Raw genomic sequence first — 20,340 nt, 5'->3', positions numbered from 1 at the left:
TGCAGTAAAGCACTGATGATGAAACACAATATTCCTCTGGTTCCTTGAGGCTTCCTCACCCCCACTATGATGATCCCAGTCCTGTCTTTAACTGTGGGCTAGACCAGAGCATGTACACAGGTACAGATAAGAGATAAGAGTTCCTAAAATGTGGAATTCAGGAACAGGAATGGGAACAGCAATACGAGGAGGGTAGGGGGAAGGTGGGGAAAGGAAAGAAGGAAGGGGGAACTGATCACAATGAGCAACACATAACGACACACACCCTCCTAGGGGACGAACAACAGAAAACATAGGGGAAGGGAGACAGCCGTCATTTTAACATATGAAAATAATATATTGATAAATTTATAATATTACAAGGTGTCACAAAGGTGGGAGGGGAAGGGAGGGAAAAAAGATGAGCTGATAACAAGGGTTCAAATAGAAAGTAAATGTTTAGAATATAATGATGGCAACATATGTACAACTATGCTTGATATAATTGGTGTATGGATTGTCATGAGAGCTGGAAGAACCCCCAGTAAAATGATCTTTTAATTAAAAGGTAAAAATGAACTACAGTCTCAGAAATCCACAGGGGCAGTTCTTCCATGTCTCATATGGTCGCTATGAGTTGAAATTGACTCAATGGCAGTGAGATTGGTTTTGATTTTTGTGCCTTTTAAAAATATTTATTTACTTAAATAATTTTATTAGGGGCTCATAAAACTCTTATCACAATTCATACATATATCAATTGTATAAAGCACATTTGTACATTGGTTACCCTCATCCTTCTCAACACATTTGCTCTCCACCTAAACCCCTGGCATCAGCTCATTTTCCCTCCTTCCTCCCCGTTTCGGCCTCCCTCATGAACCCTTGATAATTTATAAATTATTGTTTGGTCATATCTTATACTGTCTGATGTCTCCTTTCACCCATTTTTCTGTTTGTCCCCAAGGGAGGAGGTTATATGTAGATCCTTGAAATCGGGTACCCCTCTCTACCCCACCTACCCTCAACCCTCCCAGTATCGTCTGTCCTGGATTTCCTGTGTTTCCAGTTCTTATCTGTACCAGTATACATCCTCTGGTCTAGTCGGATTTGTAAGGAAGAATTGGGATCATGATAGTAGGTAAAGACGTAGCATTTAGGAACTAGAAGAAAGTTGTATATTTCATCATTGCTACACTGCACCGTGACTGGCTCGTCTCCTCCCAACAACCCTTCCGTAAGAGGATGTCCCATTACCTACAGATGGCCTTTGGGTCCCCACCCCACACTCTCCCTCATTGAAAATGATAATGATTTTCTGTTCTTTGATGCCTGATACCTCATCCCTTTGACACCTTGTGATCGCACAGGCTGGTGTGCTTCTTCCATGTGGGCTTTGTTGCTTCTGAGCTAGATGGCCGCTTGTTTACCTTCAAGTCTTTAAGACCCTAGATGCTATATCTTTTGATAGCTGGGCACTATCAGCTTTCTTCACCACATTTGCTTATGCACCCCATTTGTCTTCAGTGATCATATCTTGGAGGTGAGGCCACAATGATAAGATTTTTTGTTCTTTGATGCCAGATACCTGATCCCTTTGACACCTTGTAATCACACAGGCTGGTTTGTTTCTTCCATGTGGGCTTTGTTGCTTCTGAGCTAGATGGCCACTTGTTTACCTTCAAATCTTTAAGATCCTAGATGCTATATCTTTTGATAGCCTGGTTCCATCAGCTTTCTTCACCACATTTGCTTATGTACCTGCTTTGTCTTCCGTGATCATGTCGGGAAGGTGAGCATCATGGAATTCCAGTTTCATAGAACAAAGTATTCTTGCATTGAGGGAGTACTTGAGTGGAGGCCCCATGTCCATCTGCTACCTTAATACTAAACCTATAAATATATGCACATAAATCTATTTTCCCATCATATATGTGTGTGTATATATTCTTTTTCATATGTACATGCCTTTATTTAGACCTCTATAAATGCCCTTTGCCTCCTAGCTCTTTCCTCTATTTCCTTTTACTTTCCTCTTGTCCTACTATCATGCTCAGTCTTCATTTCGGTTTCAGTAATTCCTCTTGGTTACATTACTCTTGATCATGCCCTACCAGGCCTCGTACACCTTCCTCACCACCGATTTGGATCACTTACTGTTCCCTTGTCCCTGGGTTTGTTAATACCACTTCCTTTTCCCCCACCTCCCCTTCCCCCTTGTCCTCCCAGAACTGTTGGTCCTGTTGTTTTCTCCTCCAGATTATTCATCCAGCCTATTTAGACAGATCTGCGGAGATAATAACATGCACAAAAACAAGACAGAGCAAAACCAAGCAACAAAAGACATAAAACAACAACAAAAAGCCAAAACAAAACAAAAAAACCCACAGCACAACCACAGCAAAGAAGGAAAACTTGTAGTTTGTTCAAGAACTGTTCGTTGGTCTTAAGGAGTGTTTTCCTGTTGAGTCTGATGGGGTGCCCAGCCCTGGCCTCAGTCTATTTTTGGTATTCCCTGGGGATGTTTTTGCCCTGTTCCCCTTGCTGTTCTGTTTCACACCTTTAGTGTTTTGCCTCAGTGTGGTGGGATCAGATCAGGTGCCATTCCCACACTGTGTCTCCAGCGTTGTCCTATGGGGCTAAGGGTCTGTGAGGGATGTCTCATAGTGGGGCCGGCCATGTGGTTTTCTCTGTGCATTGACTACTCTGAGTGGGAATATCATCATCAAGGCTTGGTGGGCCAGGTTGTGCACCACTCCCTCTTCCTCCCCCTTCATTTGCCCCCGTGTGCTCTGATCATACTTGTCCCTTTCCCTTTCCCTGAGCTGCAGCTTCAGTGCTGTCCTCTGAAATAAATTATTCTGGGGGGAGGGATGGCTGTCCATGTAGTTGGGATTGGGGCCGGGCCCTCAGACCTCTCCTTTGGTTCCAGATTCCATGCCAGCATATTGCATTCACATCTTGGAGCACTGGGTTGAAATCTGGTCCCTCTCTCCCTGTGGAGATATAAGCAACACCCCCCCCTTGGGTGGATTAGTGCTGTGTTCCCACGTTATGCATGCCTTTTTTACTCTTTCCCCCCACTCCTTTTTAGTTGGCTACTATATGTATACCTGGATTTGGTCTGGTCCCTCCCATATTACTTGGTTCTCGCCCCAGGAATGTTTGTATACAGTAGCTTTTTCCCTATGCTCATTTTGCATTTTTTAAGCTTACCTCAGTAGACTCATGTTGTACTTGTCCTTTTGTACTTGGCTTCTTTGCTTAGCATGATTTCCTCCTGTTCTTCCCATGCGGTAATGTGCTTCATACGTTCACTACTGCTTTTTAGCGATGCGTAGTACTCCATGGTATGCATGTCCCACAGTTTTTTAATCCACTCATCAGTTGATGGAAATCTGGGTTGTTTCCAACTCCTTGTGAATGTGAACTGTGCTGCAATGAACATTGGAACACAGATGTCTGGCCGTGGTTTGTTTCTTGTCTCTTCTGGGTATGGATATATACTCAGTAGAGGGATTGCTGGGTCATATGGTAGCTCGATTTTCATCTGTTTTAGATATCACCAGATCAATTTCCATAGTGGCTGTGCACACCTACAGGGCCACCAGCAGTGGATGAGAGTCTCTGTCTCACCACAGCCCCTCCAACACTTGTTGCTTTCTGATTTTTTGAATCGGGCTACCTTTGAAGGTGTTAGGTGGTACCTCATTGTTGCTTTAATTTGCATTTCTCTTATGGCTAATGACCAGGAGCATCTTCTCATATGTTTATTGGCCATTTGGATTTCTGCCCCTGTGAAACTTCTGTTCAAGTCCTTTGCCCACCTCCTGAGTGGGCAATTAGTTTTTTTTTTCCTTTGGGGAAGCTAGCAGAGTATTGTAGATTTTAGCAATAAGACCTTTGTCTGATGTGTCATTGCTAAAGATGTTTTCCCACTCTGTGGACTCTCTTGGTGAATTCTTTTGATGTACACAGGTGTTTTATCATCAGTATATCCTATATGTCAACTTATGCCTCCTCTGTGTTTGTATCTTTCCCTATTTCTGATACCCTATGTAGTCCCTGTGCCAAAGTTCTCAAGTTGGTACCAATTCCTTCATTGATGGTCCTAATAGTTTGGGGTTTTACTTCAAGGTCTGTGATCCACCTTGACTTTATTCTTGTGCATGGAGTGAGATAAGAGTCTTGCTTCATTCTTATGCAGGTAGGTATCATTTTTTTCCAGCAGCACTTGTTGAAGAGGGCATCTGCTTCCCAATGGATATTTTTTGGGTCCTTATCAAAGATCAGTTGTCTGTATGCTGATGCTTTTATTTCTGGGTTTTCAGTTCTTTGCCATTGGTCTGAGTATCTGTCCTTATACCAATACCATGCAGTTTTGAGAACTGTGGCTGCATAGTATGTGCCAAAGTCAGGTAAAGCAAGCCCTCCCACGGTGTCCTTCTTCTTGAGGAGTTCTCTGCGAATTATGGGCTTCTTCCCTCTCCATATGAAGTTGGTAATCAGTTTTTCCATTTCTTTGAAGAAAGACGAGGGTAATTTTATTGGGATTGCATTAAACTTATACAGTGCCTTGGGCAGAACTGATACCTTTACTGTATTGAGCCTTCCAATCCATGACCACGGGATATTCTTCCATTTGTTCAGGTCACTCTTGGCTTCTTGTAATAGTGTTCTGTAGTTTTCCAATTTTTGTACTTTTTAAAGTTTTCACAGTGTTTTAAGGAGCTCACACAGAAGGGCAAAGTGTGTCTCCATAGTAACAAGGTTGGTAGAACTCCTCCTTGGATTTTGTCTCAAGTCACAGCTATAAAAGCAGAAGGAGGAGGAGGAGAAGGAGAAATTTTACATTCTGCCTTTTCACTTATAATTGCATATATATGGATCTTTAATATGCTACCTAGTGGTAATAGAATAAAGTAATAAACCCTATGCCCCGTGTTGGTTCTCTGTTGTCATTGGGTGCCATCAGGCTCTTCTGACTCAATGCCACGTTACACACACAAAGGAAACCTTGCATGGCCCCAGCCCTCCACACAGTTGCTATCTTTGAGCCCATGGCTGCAGCTGTGTTGGTCACCGAGTTGACCTAAATTACTTTTTGAAAGTGTGGGTAAGTCTACAATAAAACCAACCATCAATGGGGCACTTTCATTGTTTTGATTAATTTTCTCAAGATGTATATTTTTCTACCCAAATTTTCCTTAAAGCCCCGAATCTCAGGGCTACCAACCCAAGCCAGTTGCTTTTGAGTTGATTATAACTTATGGCTACAGATCTTGGATAGATCTCCATTTTTTCAATCAACTGATTCCTTTGTGAATTTATAAAATATAAAAATATGAGTGCATCCTATTGGAGTTGGTTCTTGGAAATATAAGGATATGTAAGACCCTCCAGGACTTTCCAAGCCTAGGAAAAATGGACTTCTAACAATGTCTATATTGCAGAGGTGAGACTAGTGACAGGGAGGAGCATGATGTCTTTTAGAAAATAAATACCTAGGGAGAGGACACCTAATTGATGAAATGCCCTTTAAAAAAATCTTTGAGTGCATGATGCTTTCATTTGATTTATTTTATTTTTCTTCTCCTTGCACCATCTCTTTTGACTAGATAGTAGTCTGACTGTAGATTATTTATTTCATCAATTATTTTATTCAATCAGTCAATTAAAGGAGGTCAGTTTTGGTAGCACAGTGGTTACTCTATGATGGGTTGGGCTGTGATGCTCATGATGGGCAGTTCCAAACTACCAACAGCTGCACAGGAGAGAGACTAGGCTTTCTACTCTCACAAACAGCTATGATCTCAGAAACCCACTAGGGGTGGGGATGGAGTGGGGGGTGTCACTATGAGTCATCATCAACTCAATGGCAGTGAGCTTTGAGTTTTGGTGGTGGAGTGGTTACGTGGTTAATCTGCAATCCGCCAAGTTCACCACTGGAAACTACCTGATGCTCACTGGGAGAAAGACAGGGCTTTCCACTCCTGTAAAGAGTTACAGTTTCAGAAACTCAAAGGGGGAAATTCTACCTTGTCCTAAGGGTCACTATGAGTGGGCATGGAATGGAGGCAGAGAGTTTGGTTTGGGCTTGGGTCCCGAGTTGGTCAGATTCTCCAGAGAAGAACACTCCCCTCTTCAGCCTGCAAAGGCAGTGCATGAACCAGCATTCAGGGGCCAGGGCTGAGGATGGGTCTGGGGAGGTCTTCAGATTCAGCTCTGGAACACTCACTTCTGGTTCTCTGCGGCCGTCTTTACACCTGTCTCTGCATTTCCAGACCCTTCTTCTTCGCCCTTTATTGAAAATTACCAAAGAGTAAGAGTCACTCAAGGCTAAGGGCCTATGGAGGTGGTAATAGGGATATAATTTTATCTCCTTCTGCCTCCTCCCCCAGAGCAAGTTGTACCTGGAGCTGCCCCTTCTTGCTGCTTCTAAGAACTCTGAGTCATGATAGGATGGGGTCTCTGCTTTGCCCACTGTCTGCTTTGGATGGAGTACTCTCTTCTGTTTCCCAGATTTCAAAATAGAATTGCTTTTGTGTCATCCCTCCTGGTGGGCCCTCATCTTAAAAAAAAAAAAAAATCCCAGTAGGGGCAAACAATTGGGAATCGAAATACCGTATAGCCCAATCCCTCTAGAAATACCATAGGACTCAATCCCTCTAGAAGATATAGACCCTGAAGGAACTAGGAACAAAGCTCATGGTTCCTCCCAACACTCTTCAAAGTAGCCAGAACATAGAAGCAAACTAAATACCCATCATTGAAGAGTGGATAACTGAACTCTGGAACCTATGATGAACTTGTAAGCCACATTGGAGAATCATGATGAAACCGTGAAAGACTTCCTGACATGGACGGGGGTGGAAGTCATCATGCTGAGTGAAATATTTAATCAACAAAGAACAAATACTGGATGAGAGCACTGTTGTAAGAATAACCGAGGAAAAGATTTGCATAACAAAAGAAACCAACTCTGATCGTGATGAGGGGTGGGAGGGAGATCGGAGTAAGGAACCCCGGAGAGACAGGTGTGAACGTGCGTGAAGAGGAAGATGATACTGTGCAAGACAGAGGTGGGCAAAAGGGGCGGGTGGGGAGCAATCGGGCAAGCAATTGGGAGGTTTGGTCAGTTGTTTAAATTGTTGAATGCAAAAATGATCGTCAGATATTAAACCAAGACCCAGTTCACAATGAAAGTTAAAAACCCAAAGCGCAGGGGTAGAGTGAAATGCCCTCAATCTTCCTTCTTACCCTGGAACCACTGGGGTCTCTATAAAAATAACAACAAAGTAACTCTACAGCATTCCTCGATTTTAAATCTGGTGTTCTCTGGTCCAGAAACTTCCTTTCTATTTCATTGGCTAATTTGTTGGTCAGTTGGGATACCACGAAATCTCCAAACTCACTGCCACCGAGTCGATTCTGACTCCCTCTTTACCTTGCAGGAAAGAGTAGAACTGCCTCCGTGGATGTTCATGGGAGTAAAAAGCCTCATCTGTCTTACTCAGAACTGCTGAGGGTTTGAACTGCTGACCTTAACCCACTACACCACCTTCACTGGGGATGGAGGATATTAAATGATCCAAATCTGTGGTGCCAGATTGATAGTTTAAAGTGAATATTTTGGTGTCTGGGTGGAGAGTGGACCTGAGGTGAATCCTGCTGGTTTCAGAGACACAGGGAGTAACCAGTAGGTAGCACTCGGTACCTGGCCTCATCAGTTCCTGACATCATCAGATTTTGACGAGAAACCTGGAGAAAATCGTGCATCGGAGCAGCGAATCGGACCCGATGCACGTGATTGTCATAAACAAAGCAGTTCGTGTTTCGGTCACTTGGCGTTGCTAGTGCACGTTGTTTAAACCTTTTGCATCGGTGTTCCAGGTGTTTTGCTATAAGATTCTTAGTTTTTGTGGCTTCTGTACTGTTTCTAGATAAAACACTTGGGTCCTAAGAAAGAGGTTTTTTTGAAAAAAAAGAATCCGCATGATAAGGAACTGGGTAACCGTGTTGTCGAATTGTTGATGATTGTTTAGTAAACCGTTTTAGAAAACAGATAAGGAAACGCCAACACTAGACCACAGTAGACAGTTTTATTTGTTTGTTTGTTTTAGAGAAAGCCAGCCAGGTCCTGGTGAAAACAGGCAAAGAAGGGGGAAAATAAACGCCTGAAAAGCAGCTACCCGTTGATTTGAGGGAAGGGGACTCCCCATCCAGACAATGACTGTCTGTCCGTCTCCACGTCCGTGTCCACAGCTCCAGATCCTCATCCGTCTCAAGGAATGCGCCATCCTGTGGGTGTTAGCAGCTTTTTTAATGTTGTGTTTCTTATTTAAATTATGTTATTTAACTCTGACCTTATTTACTTTGAAATGTCTGTGTGATGTTTTGTATAAAAAGACAAGGTTAGGGTAAAAACTTGGTGATCAAGAACGGATAATCCGTTTTCAGTTATTTCTGACGGGAAAAATTGAATCGGAACTCTGCTGCATCGCATCTTGTTTCTCTTTCTAGAACGGATTAGTGTCGAGGTCTGGGGTTCTACTGTACCTTAAACCCATCAAACATCACCCCTAAGCAATGTTTTCTAGCAGGACACACAGTGGACCAAGCAGCTGGGGTTATTTAGCGCTCAGGTCTGAAGCGTGAAGTCAGTAGGTAAGGGTGGAGGCGGCCGCAAGAATTTTTCTCTTCATTGCAGAATCTCACTCTGGCTTCTTCCACTATGATCGTCTGCTGGTGGCCTTGGAGGTGATCCACAGTAATTTCTTTAAAAAAGACACTCAGGTGAAGCCCTGGTCTGCGAGGAGGCAGCTGCGCTCAGAGTCCAGGAGGGGTGGAACAAGCCAGGCTAGCTGGAAGGGACCAGGGAACCAAAGGCTACTCTGTGCTCTAGGTGGACTCTGCCCACTCCCTTGGGAGATAAAAAAAAAAGGCAGAATACCTGTTTTTCCTCGTCAATAATAACAGTTTGACTTCTCTAAATCCGGATGCACTTAGGGTATAGTACAGAGGGGTGCTCATGGCATTTCAGGCAGATTTGGAAAAGAAAATGATTGTCCCGGAGGATTTAAGACAAAGACGGACACATCCCTTTCCGTCCTCTGGTTCCCGCGTAAAGCACTAACACTCACCCTCCCAGGTGAGAGCAGGAAACACAGCATTGGGAGAACAGCTCGGTCCACCTGGAGAACTGAAAAAGCACACGTGTTTCAAGGTCGTGCAAAGGCCGGGCAGGCAGAGCCAACTCGAGCAAGGAAGGCTTGGCTCCTGCGTCTAGAAGGTCTATCTAAAGCTGATTTCCCAGTCAGGGCCATGATCACAGGGGCCTGTGTGTTTCCGCCAGGTAAGAGCAGGTGCTGCGCCTTGGGAACGACTCCTGAGCCCCTCCCACGTGACGGCAGGAGCAATGTGAAGGAGAATTGTGGGAAGAATGGTTTGGAAATATAGTTTCCCGCCCCACGACTCCCATCCCCGCCCCAGTACATGAGAAAAGTGGAGGGATCATACTAATTATACTAGTTTTAATTGGATCTGTTCATGCAAAGCGCTCCTTTCCGTAAGATTTTTCATGGAACTAGTTAAGAATGCTAAAATTATCCAAGAAGGGATTTTTTTGAACTTGCTTATTTACAAAACTAGACGTTTGAATAAGTTAGTAATTGTCTTTCTATTAAATAGGACGTGCCAACGCCCAGTTGTGTTAGGCACGTGACTGTGTACGGTATGTCTGTGGACAAATGTGAAAACAGCTCAGATTCTCCTTAAATATCGAAGACATTAATGTTAGTCTTTAATGGGGAGCTTTTGATTCCAAGGGAAAATGTGCATGTGAAACCACAAGAGGGCAGCAAAATTACACCTAGAACTACATTTCTACTTGGAGGCTCAATCATGGTGCTAAAACTCTATTTACCGTGTGACAAATTACATGTCTTTCTCCTAATGGCTCATCAATGTGGATGGTGTTTTATGAGTGAAGCTGCTTTTTCAAGTGCCTCTGGCTATGATTTCTTACAAATGAGACTACTTTCAGAGAAAAATGCAGCATCTCTCTCTCTCTCTCTCTGTGTGTGTGTGTGTGTGTGTTAAATAGAGCAAACTTCTGGAAAATGGCTTAAGTTTTTAATGTTTAAGGATCGCACTATTTCCATTCTATGGGTGACCCTACTGGTAATATGAAAAGATATTGAAGAAAATGGAAAGATCTAACAAAAGAAATAACGACATAGTTTAGGGCTATGTATTGTCAAAACCAAGACAAAGTTAAAAATGTGAAAACCAACGAGTGTAAAATTTACCACGATTAACTTCGACTTAAAATGTTAAAAAGAGATGGTTCTTTGCTGAGGTAGCTACGCTGTCTTCATTATGAAGATGCACTAAATTGCAACAACTGTATGTAGCCACAAGGTGGTGCTGGAGATTTAAACGATGAAGAAAAAGAGACCATTGAAGCATACAAAATTACCCTAAATACTCAAAGCATATTCATCAAGGCACCAGATTTTTTTGACACATATAGATTGACTTAAACTTCTGCGAGGGAAGTCTTTGAGAAAATATGTTAGAAAATTTGCAGGGAGGAAAATTGGACTGTCGAGGTATAGATCTTGAAATTGCTTAAAGATGAAACTTAAATATGGATGCTGATCTTTCCACAAAAGAACGAAAAGTCTAACAAATATTACCCCTGAAAGCTATTTATTTCTGTCCGTGAAATTGTTCTTTTTGCTTCTCAGGCCGTGACAAGCACTGGCATTTTATTACCTTTCTCACTGACAGAAGGTAAGAGAAAATTGCTCTCTGATTCAGTATGGGGTAGGAAATCAAGCTAATGTCATTTAACCTGTATTATGTGTGGATTCTGAAATAATTATAGAATGGAGACACCAACCTCATCCACAGTCATTTTTCGTCAAAAATGATTTCATTTATATTGGGAAGGGTTATTGTGTTGCGTCGTTCCAAAAGCTTTGTTGACATCCCAACCTCTTGCATCTGTCAACGTGACCTAGCCCTTGAAGATGTGCTCATAGTAAATTAACACAAGGTCTTACTGGAGTCGGGTGGGCCCTACCCAAGGTAGGGGCAATTCCTATAAAGAGAGCATAGGGCACTGGAGGAAGATGGGTTTGTTAAGACTGATTCAGAGGTTGGAGAGATGCAGCTCTAAGTCAGCTAACACTAAACCAAGACCAAGAACCACCAGAAGCTACAAGAGACAAGAACAGATTTCTTTCCCTTTAGAAAGAGGAGGGCCTGCTGCTACACCTTAATTTCATGCTTCTTGCTTTCAGAGAACCAATTTCTTGTTTTATGTTACCCACTTTATGGTACTCTGCTAAAGCAGTCCTGAAAACTGAAGCAGTGTGTAAATAGCTTTACTATAGACATCATGCTACAGCATAAAAGAAGCCCACAAAGAAACCTGTTTCACAATGACTACTCTTTATACAGTAGATCAAGTAGTAACATTATGCACTCTGAGAAGCATGAACACAATTATAGCTTAATCACGTATTGTTGTCAAACTACCTATAGGGAAAGGAGAACTATCATTTATTTGATTTCATCTATTAATAATCAGAACTTGGAATGATGAAGTTTGAATCTAGGATAATTGATAGTCATCAAAAATTCAATGGAACTCATAATGGTTGCTATCCTAGGCATTGACTGTATGGGCCATTTTGAATCAGACAATTGTATGGTTTTCTATGCCGAGAATGACAAGTTCAAGAGGAATGGCATTGTGTTCATCATTTTAAAATATCAGGATCCATCTTGACGTAAAATACTATCTACAACAGGATTATATGTATATGCCTGTGTGTTAGACAAGGTTCTCTAGAGAAACAAAACCAGGACACTTTGATTATATATACATAATATGCAGCACACATGAATATAACAGTTAATTAGTCCACACCGCAGTACAGAGGGCTCAGTTCAACTCACTTCCATGGAACAGTTAATATACTGTAAGTCCTTCAGCTCATGAGGGCTGCTGGGTTCAAGGTCAAGGAAGCAGACAGCTGAGTCTTCTTTAGAGCAATATAGACAGTCTGGTCACAGACAGCAAACTGCAGGGCAGGTCACCACAGTCAGCCAGATGACAGGATCCAACAGTCACAAGCTCAAGTGATGTATACACCAGCAGCATGTCGAAGCAGGAATCTCAAGGCGTGAAGAAATCTCAAGCCCTAGTGACATGGTCCACATGTTGGGTGTCCCATGGGTAGTGTAGCTTGCAAGGTAAGGCAGAGAACTAGCTAAGGCAACCACACGTTGGTCTGATCACCAGTGAGCAAGAGAGATAGGTGGGGCTTGCCTAGTCATTTATCTCTTTGCCCTCCAATCAAACTGTGGCCTTCTTAATCACACATGTTCCTATTGGCCAGGTTGACTCAATAAACCTACCTATCACAGCCTACACGAAAGACAGTTCATGAAACTATTATTCAGATTTATGAACCAGCACCAGAGCCAGTGGTGGAAAGTTGGAATCTGACATTGATCTAACATGCAACCAAGATTTATTTATAACTACTGTGATTTTAATGTCTAAGCTGGAAAGAAGGAGTGCTCAGTAGTTGGAAAAAATGAACTTGCTGATAGACATTAAGCTGGAGGTTGTGTCTAGTGAGCAAGAGCAATGCTTATATTTTTCAAGAATTTGTAAAACCAACATTTTCATTGCCAATATATATTTGTTAACCACATGAACAGTGACCATACACACGGCCATAGAGACAATCCATATGAGTTAAATTGATTATATCTGTAGGAATAGATGATGAAAGGGTCAACATCACCGGCCAAAGCAAGTCCAGGGACTGACTGTGGGACAGATCATGAGATTCTCCTTATGCAATTTCAGGTTGAAGCTGAAGAAAATTAAAATTAATCCACAAAATCCCTAAGCATAGCCTACCTGTATCGAGAGAGCTTCTCAAGAACAGATTGATTGAATGATTGAAGACCACATGAGTCATGAGTTGACATCAAAGAACAGCATACACGAAAAAATAAGATGTCATTAAGTCAAAAAGCAAGGTAAGACCAGAGTGGGCATCAGGAGGGACTTTGATCTGCGCTTGCATATCAATTCACTTCAGCAATGTTGGGTGGGCATTGTGCTGCTAACTCCAAGGTGGGCAGTTCAAACATATCAGTCTCTCTGTGGGAGAAAGGTGAGACTACGAGGGTGATCCCAAGAAAACCAGAATTTTTTTCAAAGCTATGTATTCAATTTCTTTAGATCATCCAGAGGATGTGGAAAGAAGACTATCATGGCTGCCATCAGATGATCTTAGTGGAAAGAAGAGAGCGTCAGAAAGATATTTAATTGTTTTTATTGACTACAAAGAGAGAGGCGTTAGATTGTGTGAGTCATAACAAACGGTGGATAGGAATTTCAGAAGACTTCATTGCGGAACAGGTGCATAGATAAAGAGGCTGCTGTTTGAACAGAAAGAGGGAATACTGCACGGTTTAAAATCATGAAAGGTGTGCGGCAGGGCTGTGTCCTTTTACTGCACTCATTCATCCTGTATGTTGAGCAAATGAACTGAGAGCTGGACTCCCTGAAGAAGAATGTGGCATCTGGATCGGAAGAAGGATTGTTAACAGCCTGCAATATTCAGAGACTATAACCTTGCTTTATGAAAGCAATGATAACCTGAAGCAGTTAACTGATGAAAATCAAAGACCGCAGTCTTTGGTAAATATTGAAACTCAATGTAAAGAAAAAAAAATTCTCCTAAAGGGACCAAGAGAACATGTCATGGTAAATGAAGAAAACGATGAAGTTGTTAAGGATCTCATTTTACTGGATTCCACAATCCACGTTCAAGGAGCCAGCAGTGAAGAAATCAAAGAATATACTGCACTGGGCAAATCTTCTGCAGAAGACATCTTCAAAGTGTTAAAAATGGAAGATATTTCTTTGAGGATTAAGGTGCACCTGGCTCCAGTCATAGTATTTTCAATTGCCTCGATAGATATGTGGAAGCTGGAGAATGAGTAAAGGAGATGGTAGAAGAATGGATGCATTTGAATTATGTTGTCGAAGAGTGTTGAAAATACCATTGATTGTCAGGAGAGCAAAGACACCAGTCCCCATAGAAGTACAGCCAGTAGGGTCCTTAAAATAGAGGGTGGATGGCTTGATTTAGCCTCATGAGCTTTGGACATATTATCAGGAGAGAGGAGTCCTTAGAAGCGCATCACGTATTGGCTACAATGATCGGCTCACACACTGAGGCTGGCACAGGACCAGGCAGTGTTCAGTTTTGTTCCTTTTTAAATCTGACTCCACACCACCTAATGATAGCAACAACCTAGAGATGGTAGTAGGTCAGGGCAGTGACATACTTTTATGTGGTTCTTCTAACCAGAATCTCTGTCACAGCTGTCAAATGAACAGAGACGGTGGGGCAAGATACGGATAGACTTCATTTGTGTATGTTAACAGGATTCATTGTGATTCCACCCTCCTGTGTATAAAACACACCCCCTCAGCCACTGATGGAGGATCTACCATCCAGCAAGATCTAGGCGTGGTCTGTGTCCTCTGGGCCTGAGAGCTCTGCAGAAGAGAGCTTTGAGAGCTGAGGAAGTTCACAGCAGCAGCAGCAGCTGAGCAAGGAGCCAGAGCGGTGACTTCCCAGCCCACAGGACAAGTAAACCTGACTGCTTTGGGGCAGCAGTCTGCCTAATGAGAGTTGGGGGCCTCTGTGCATGTAATTTGGGGAGCTGGGATCATTGGTCCACAGAGCCAGAACGTAATGCCTTTGGCTAAAGAGAGTGGAGTTGCGTGCCCTTTCGGCATTGATTAGCAGCCCCCAAAGAGCTCTGTAAAGTGTCTTAATTAGAAAATTTTATCCTGAGTATTTCCACCTGATCCACGTGTAGCCTCCATGACGTAACCTGTTTATTTCCCTAATGAAGTCCATACTCGTGAGCATTGTCTGGGAGTTCTGTGTGGCCATTGCATGAAACATTAGAACCTGGCTGAAGAAGTAGAGGATGTTGTGGGAGAACAGAATTTCTCATATTTTAGACTCTCCCCTAGAGCACCTTTAAGATATTATCCCCGTTTTCAGAATTGTAACCAAACCAAACTCACAGCCATCAGGTCAATGCTGACTCTTGTGACACTGTGCCCTGTAACAGTAACAGGCAGGTCACCCCCCGCCCGGTCAGGAATGGGTGCCCTATAACAGTAACAGGCAGGTCACCCCCCGGTCAGAAATGAAAAAATTTTAAATTGCAGCCTGAAACAGGTGTAGCCCAGCCCAGGATGTTTACGCTCCAAGAAGCAGCCTAGCCTACCCACAGTATCGTTTGGCAGACCACTGGGGACAAACTGATCTTAAATGTAGAACTTACTTTGTTAGACTGAAAAACTGTTTTGTTTCACTTTTCTGTGAATGCTTTGCACTTTCACACAAGAACTTGCCTTCCCCCTCCCCTTGCTTGGCAAGACGCCCCACAAGGAAGTATAATAACTCCCCTTTGAAGCTGTTCGGGGCTCTTGCCTTACAGATGGAGCCTGCCTCAGTTGCTGGTGAGGGCCCAGATTCGAATCTGTCTGAATAAAGCTTTACTGTTTCCATCTCTGTTTCAGTGAGTGGTCTGGGTGAGGGTCTCGCTCGCTAACAACTCTTAGCAATGCCCCTGTGGGTTTTCTGAGACTGTTGACAGGAGTAGAAAGCCCAGTTTTCTCCAGCTGAGCTGCCGGTGATCTGGAACTATTGACCACGTGGCTCGCAGACCGACTAGTAACCATGACATTGCCAGGGCTTCTTCAGAATTGTAAAGAGAACTAGAATTTGAATTGAGTTCAGATCCTAAAAGCCACACTCTCTCTTCTCAGAGAGACAAGGAGGAGATGGGCGTGCCACCCATGCTGCTCCGGTGCCTGCGGCAGACATGGCTGCCTGGTCCTCAGGATCCTCGGCCTGCGTGTGGACGGAGCCCCAGCCTTCTCAGCCACACCGCCCGAGATAAGAAAACGGTCATCTTCAACCCTACGTACCATTCTGGCTTTCTCCCACACATCGAAGCAGAGCTTCGCTTTCCTCAAAGTTTATCTAAAGTGGTAAAGCGCCAATCAGTCATGGAACACAATGTATTAATTGAAGGTTGAGATAGTTGATTTTAATTTATGGAGAAATTGGCAAAGTCCATGTTTATTTGTAGCTATGGTATTGGTAGTAAGCCAGTACCTGAATTTTTCAAATGTCAGTAATTCCCTGTAACTTAATTTTCACTAAATAAAATAACATTTTACTAATGACAAATGAAAATAGGAATGTGACAAATCTAGTAAAATATACTGCTTTTTCAGGACAGCCCTCTAAGAGCAGCACCCGCCAGGTACAGGCCACAGAGTGGCTCGGAGCTGCTTTTGCTCTCCTCTGTGTGCTCCCATACTGGAGGGTGTGTATAGAAACACAACCACGTCGCCTGTGGCTGTATAATTACAGGCTGTGGGGACACAATTCTGCTTCTTTAGCTGGAGGTCACGGGTTTGTAAGATACCTTGGGGGAATGGTATTGGCTTCCTATTGGTCCCTGTTGGCATCCATATCGTTGGTGGTTAGGCATTGGTTAAATAAGTGCAAGGTCGGCGGTTCAAATCCACCAGCTGCTCAGTGGGAGAAGATGAGGCTGTGCTCCCCAGAAGATCTTCACAGTCTAGAAATCCCCTATAGCCTTGCTACGAGTCAGAATGAAATCAATAGCAGTGAATTCCATGTAAGCTCTGGAGCCAAGAATCCTACACAATGAGAACAAACATCCCTCCAACTTATGATGTGTACCTATAAACATTTCCACGAGGTTTCTGAGGGTCGGGAACTGAGGGTGGCTTCCCTGGGTGATTCTGGGTCATGGCTTCTCATAATGATGTCATTGAAGCAGAATACCATCATTCCAAGGTCACCAAGATGCTGCTAACGAGAGACTTTAGTCAGGGTTCTCTGGAACACAGAACCAGTTGCGTGGTGTGTGTGTGTGTGTGTGTGTGTGTGTGTGTGTGCAGGTAGTGCCTGACTTGTAATCTTTACAGCTTTGTCGTAAAGTTACAACAAACTGCATTTGTGACTCTTTTTGTTGTGGTTTTACGGTCTTGCCCTTAGTAATGTGTACGATGCTGCGTACGATGTTGCAGTGTTGTTCTTTGCTGGTGTTGTCCTTGGACGTTCACTCACAGATGTTCTATTTAATGTTCAAAACTAGAGGTAGCTTTCTAAACTAAATCAGGCGCTTCCGCTGCTTGAAAATATGAACCCACATGGCCATCACTTTGTAACATCAATAGGCAGGTTTGGGAAGCTGCGAAACGATACTGCGAAGCAAACTAATGAAGAAAAGTGAACGGAGCCATACAATTTTCATGAAATTTTCTGATGAGAAACGCATTCCCATTTCCAGGGATGAGCCGAGTGATCGAGAGCCTGCCATACGTGGAGTTCTTCCCACCACTGGCCGAATGTCATGTGACCCAACTCTTCGTCACCCTGGGGGTATGATTTGTATATTTTTATGTACTCTCATGTATTAAAGTGCATGTGTAAGTCTAACATAATTTCTGTAACCTCCAAAGACAAAGGCCAGCTGTATAAGGATATAAATGAGCAGGAAAGGATAATGGAAGCTAAAAGGAAGAAAAAGAGGCATTTGACTTAAATATCATAACCAACTTAAGATGGAGATGTTGAAACAGAACCCCATCATAAGTCAGGGTCTACCGGAAACCTCGTTACTCTTGAGTAGTTTCAGACTTACTGGGGCTCCAGGGATGTCAGAGAACAACTGGGAGCCTCGGGGTTTTCAGCGCGGGAAGAGTTGATGGCCAGTCCTCTCTTCTGAGCCTCCATTGAGTAGAGCAGAACTTTCAGTTTTTGGGTGGGAGTTGAGTGCATGTAGGACCTATACCAACTTGAACTGGAAGATTCCGTGCTCCATACGTGCTTTATTACCAATGTGATAACTCAGCTAGATTATGGTGTCCATTAGCTTGATGAACCACTTGCATCTATCTATCTATCTATCTATCTATCTATCTATCTATCTATCTATCTATCTATCTATCTATACAAGGTAGCTTTTAAAACTTCATGGGAAAATTCCATTATCCTTTAATTCTGTTTTTCCACAACCTTTTTTGAAGTTCTGTCATTCTGTTACAAAGTATAAACACATGATTGAATGAGCTGGTCTTAAATAAAGTAAATTACCTTCCATAATATAGGTGGCCCTCAGATTCTGTCAACTAGATGCTCCTGGGTAAAGGTAGGGGTGGAGCTGAGCCTACCTCCTTGATAGCATAAGCCTTTTTGTAGACGAGAGAGGGCCTGAGCAGAGGCAAATCTTCTATCTGGTTTCTGAATATCCTGTTATGTTACCTGCCAAACCTAGGAACTATCACTGATGATGGATTCATGTGACCAACTTTGGACTTCTGAGTCCATCAACCCATGCCTCTTCTTTTTCTGCTTTTTCATCCTGGTCTGGCTCCTGGATCCCGTGGGTTGTATCACCTGCCAATCCCAGGAGCTGTCAGTCGACTACTGACAGTGGATTCGTTTGGCCAACCAGACCTTTGCTTCCACCAGGCTGTGCTTTCTGCTGTCTCTGCTTCATCACCTTGCTTTCTGTTCATTAGCTCTGAGTTGGGCAAAACTTGATTTAAACTGAACTGGACTCATCTATTTCTCCAACTTTGAAAGCCATTTTTTGGGATATAAATCTCTTTCTATATACAAACATCTACCAGCATCCTGGTTTTGCTTCTCTAGAGAACTCCACCCAGCACAAATGCCTTAAGGGTCAAAAGGAGTTTTACCACAGGGTGAATTTTTCTCCCAGACTCTAAATAAATATTTTGCCAGAACCCTTCCACTCTTCTATTCCTGTTGCCTGGCCTATGCATTCTGTTGCTCAAAATTGCAGGAAGCTGCACACTGCCCCGGATTTACAGCTATTTAACAAATTGGACAACCAATGTCACCCTCTTTGCTGATTTTTTCTACTCACACAAACTCACGGCTTTCTAAGTTCCTGTCTAATCTGTCATGTGGTTGTCAGTTTGATCCCAGCTAGATTGTCCTCAAAAGAGCACAATGCTCTAAAGTAAAGTTTGTTTTGTTTAAAGGTTATGTCAGGGCAATAGTTTGGGGGCGGAGGGGAGCTCATCCAGTCTCAAAGGCTCAAAGTATTATGAATCCATCCACCTAGAACACACATTTTCTGTCTCTCCAAGTCTATATCTGAACCTTCTACTTTTCTGGGAGACTAATTAATCTCTCTCTCTCTTTTACTTTTAAGGCTGTCTGCCTGAATGCCTACCTTCCTTTGAATAGCCACCTGTCAGTGTAGCAAACCATCAATAACTGCATTTCTCGTCCGTGATTCCTCACTTCATTTAAGGGTGGCCTGTAATATCAGCCTAACCTGAAACATGAAGGAGATGTGCTTGAAGCTTTGACAATAGGTGTCTTTGCTCATAAATGAAAAAGCATGGGAAGAGAAGACGCTCTGATTCTCATTAAGAGGGAATTCGGCTGACTTTTTAGGACTGCTGGGATTTCAGGAGCCTTCATGTCCCTAGGAGGCTAGCTGATCAAGGACTAGGCCAACACATGAAGAGTCATGTGGCAGGAAGATTTCATCATCATATTATTTTTCAAATCATTTTATTAGGGGCTCACACAACTCTTATCATAATCCATACATCCATCCATTGTGTAAAGTACATTTGTACATTCATTGCCCTCATCATTCTCAAAACATCTGCTCTCCACCTAAGCCCCTGACATCAGCTCCTCATTTTGCCCCTCCCCCCCACTCCCCCTCCCTCATGAACCCATGATAATTTATAAATTATTATTTTGTCATATCTTGCCCGGTCTGATGTCTCCCTTCACCAACTTTTCTGTCGTCCATCCCCCAGGGAGGAGGTTATATGTAGATCCTTGTAATTGGTTCCCCCTTTCCACCCAACCCTCCCTACACCCTCCCTCATCATTGTATTCTTGTTGACAACCTTAACACACTAAGTGAGCCAACTCTTGATTCAATCCCTGTCTTGGAACCTCCTCTTTATTAATATTGAAGCCAATTGAGTTTGAGATTTCTACTGATCATTGTCTGAGTTATACTTCAAAACAAGTGTTAACAACCTCTGTTGGATACTTAGCTCTGAATATCTCCAAATGAACCCATTTTTATTGCCTTTGTTTCTAAAGAATACCCAGATGCACAATCTGAAATAATAATCCTTAGTAGAGGATTTTGGACACTATTCTAATTGGGTATCAGAATAGAAAGTAAGGAGGA

General features: G+C 42.9%; 1 non-coding gene across 1 annotated transcript; it reads left to right on the top strand.

Moving 5' to 3' along the window:
- Nucleotides 1–4,674: 4,674 nt before the first annotated feature.
- LOC142449724 (small nucleolar RNA SNORA26) lies at nt 4,675–4,791 on the top strand. The gene has a single exon (XR_012784840.1). It is a non-coding gene; the product is annotated as a small nucleolar RNA SNORA26 (small nucleolar RNA).
- The last annotated feature ends 15,549 nt before the right edge of the window (nt 4,792–20,340 follow it).

The sequence above is a fragment of the Tenrec ecaudatus genome, chromosome 5 (genome assembly GCF_050624435.1).
Source record: "Tenrec ecaudatus isolate mTenEca1 chromosome 5, mTenEca1.hap1, whole genome shotgun sequence".
Lineage (NCBI taxonomy): Eukaryota > Metazoa > Chordata > Mammalia > Afrosoricida > Tenrecidae > Tenrec > Tenrec ecaudatus.
The sequence above is the reverse complement of the archived record's forward strand: the minus strand, read 5'-3'. Positions and strand labels throughout refer to the sequence as shown.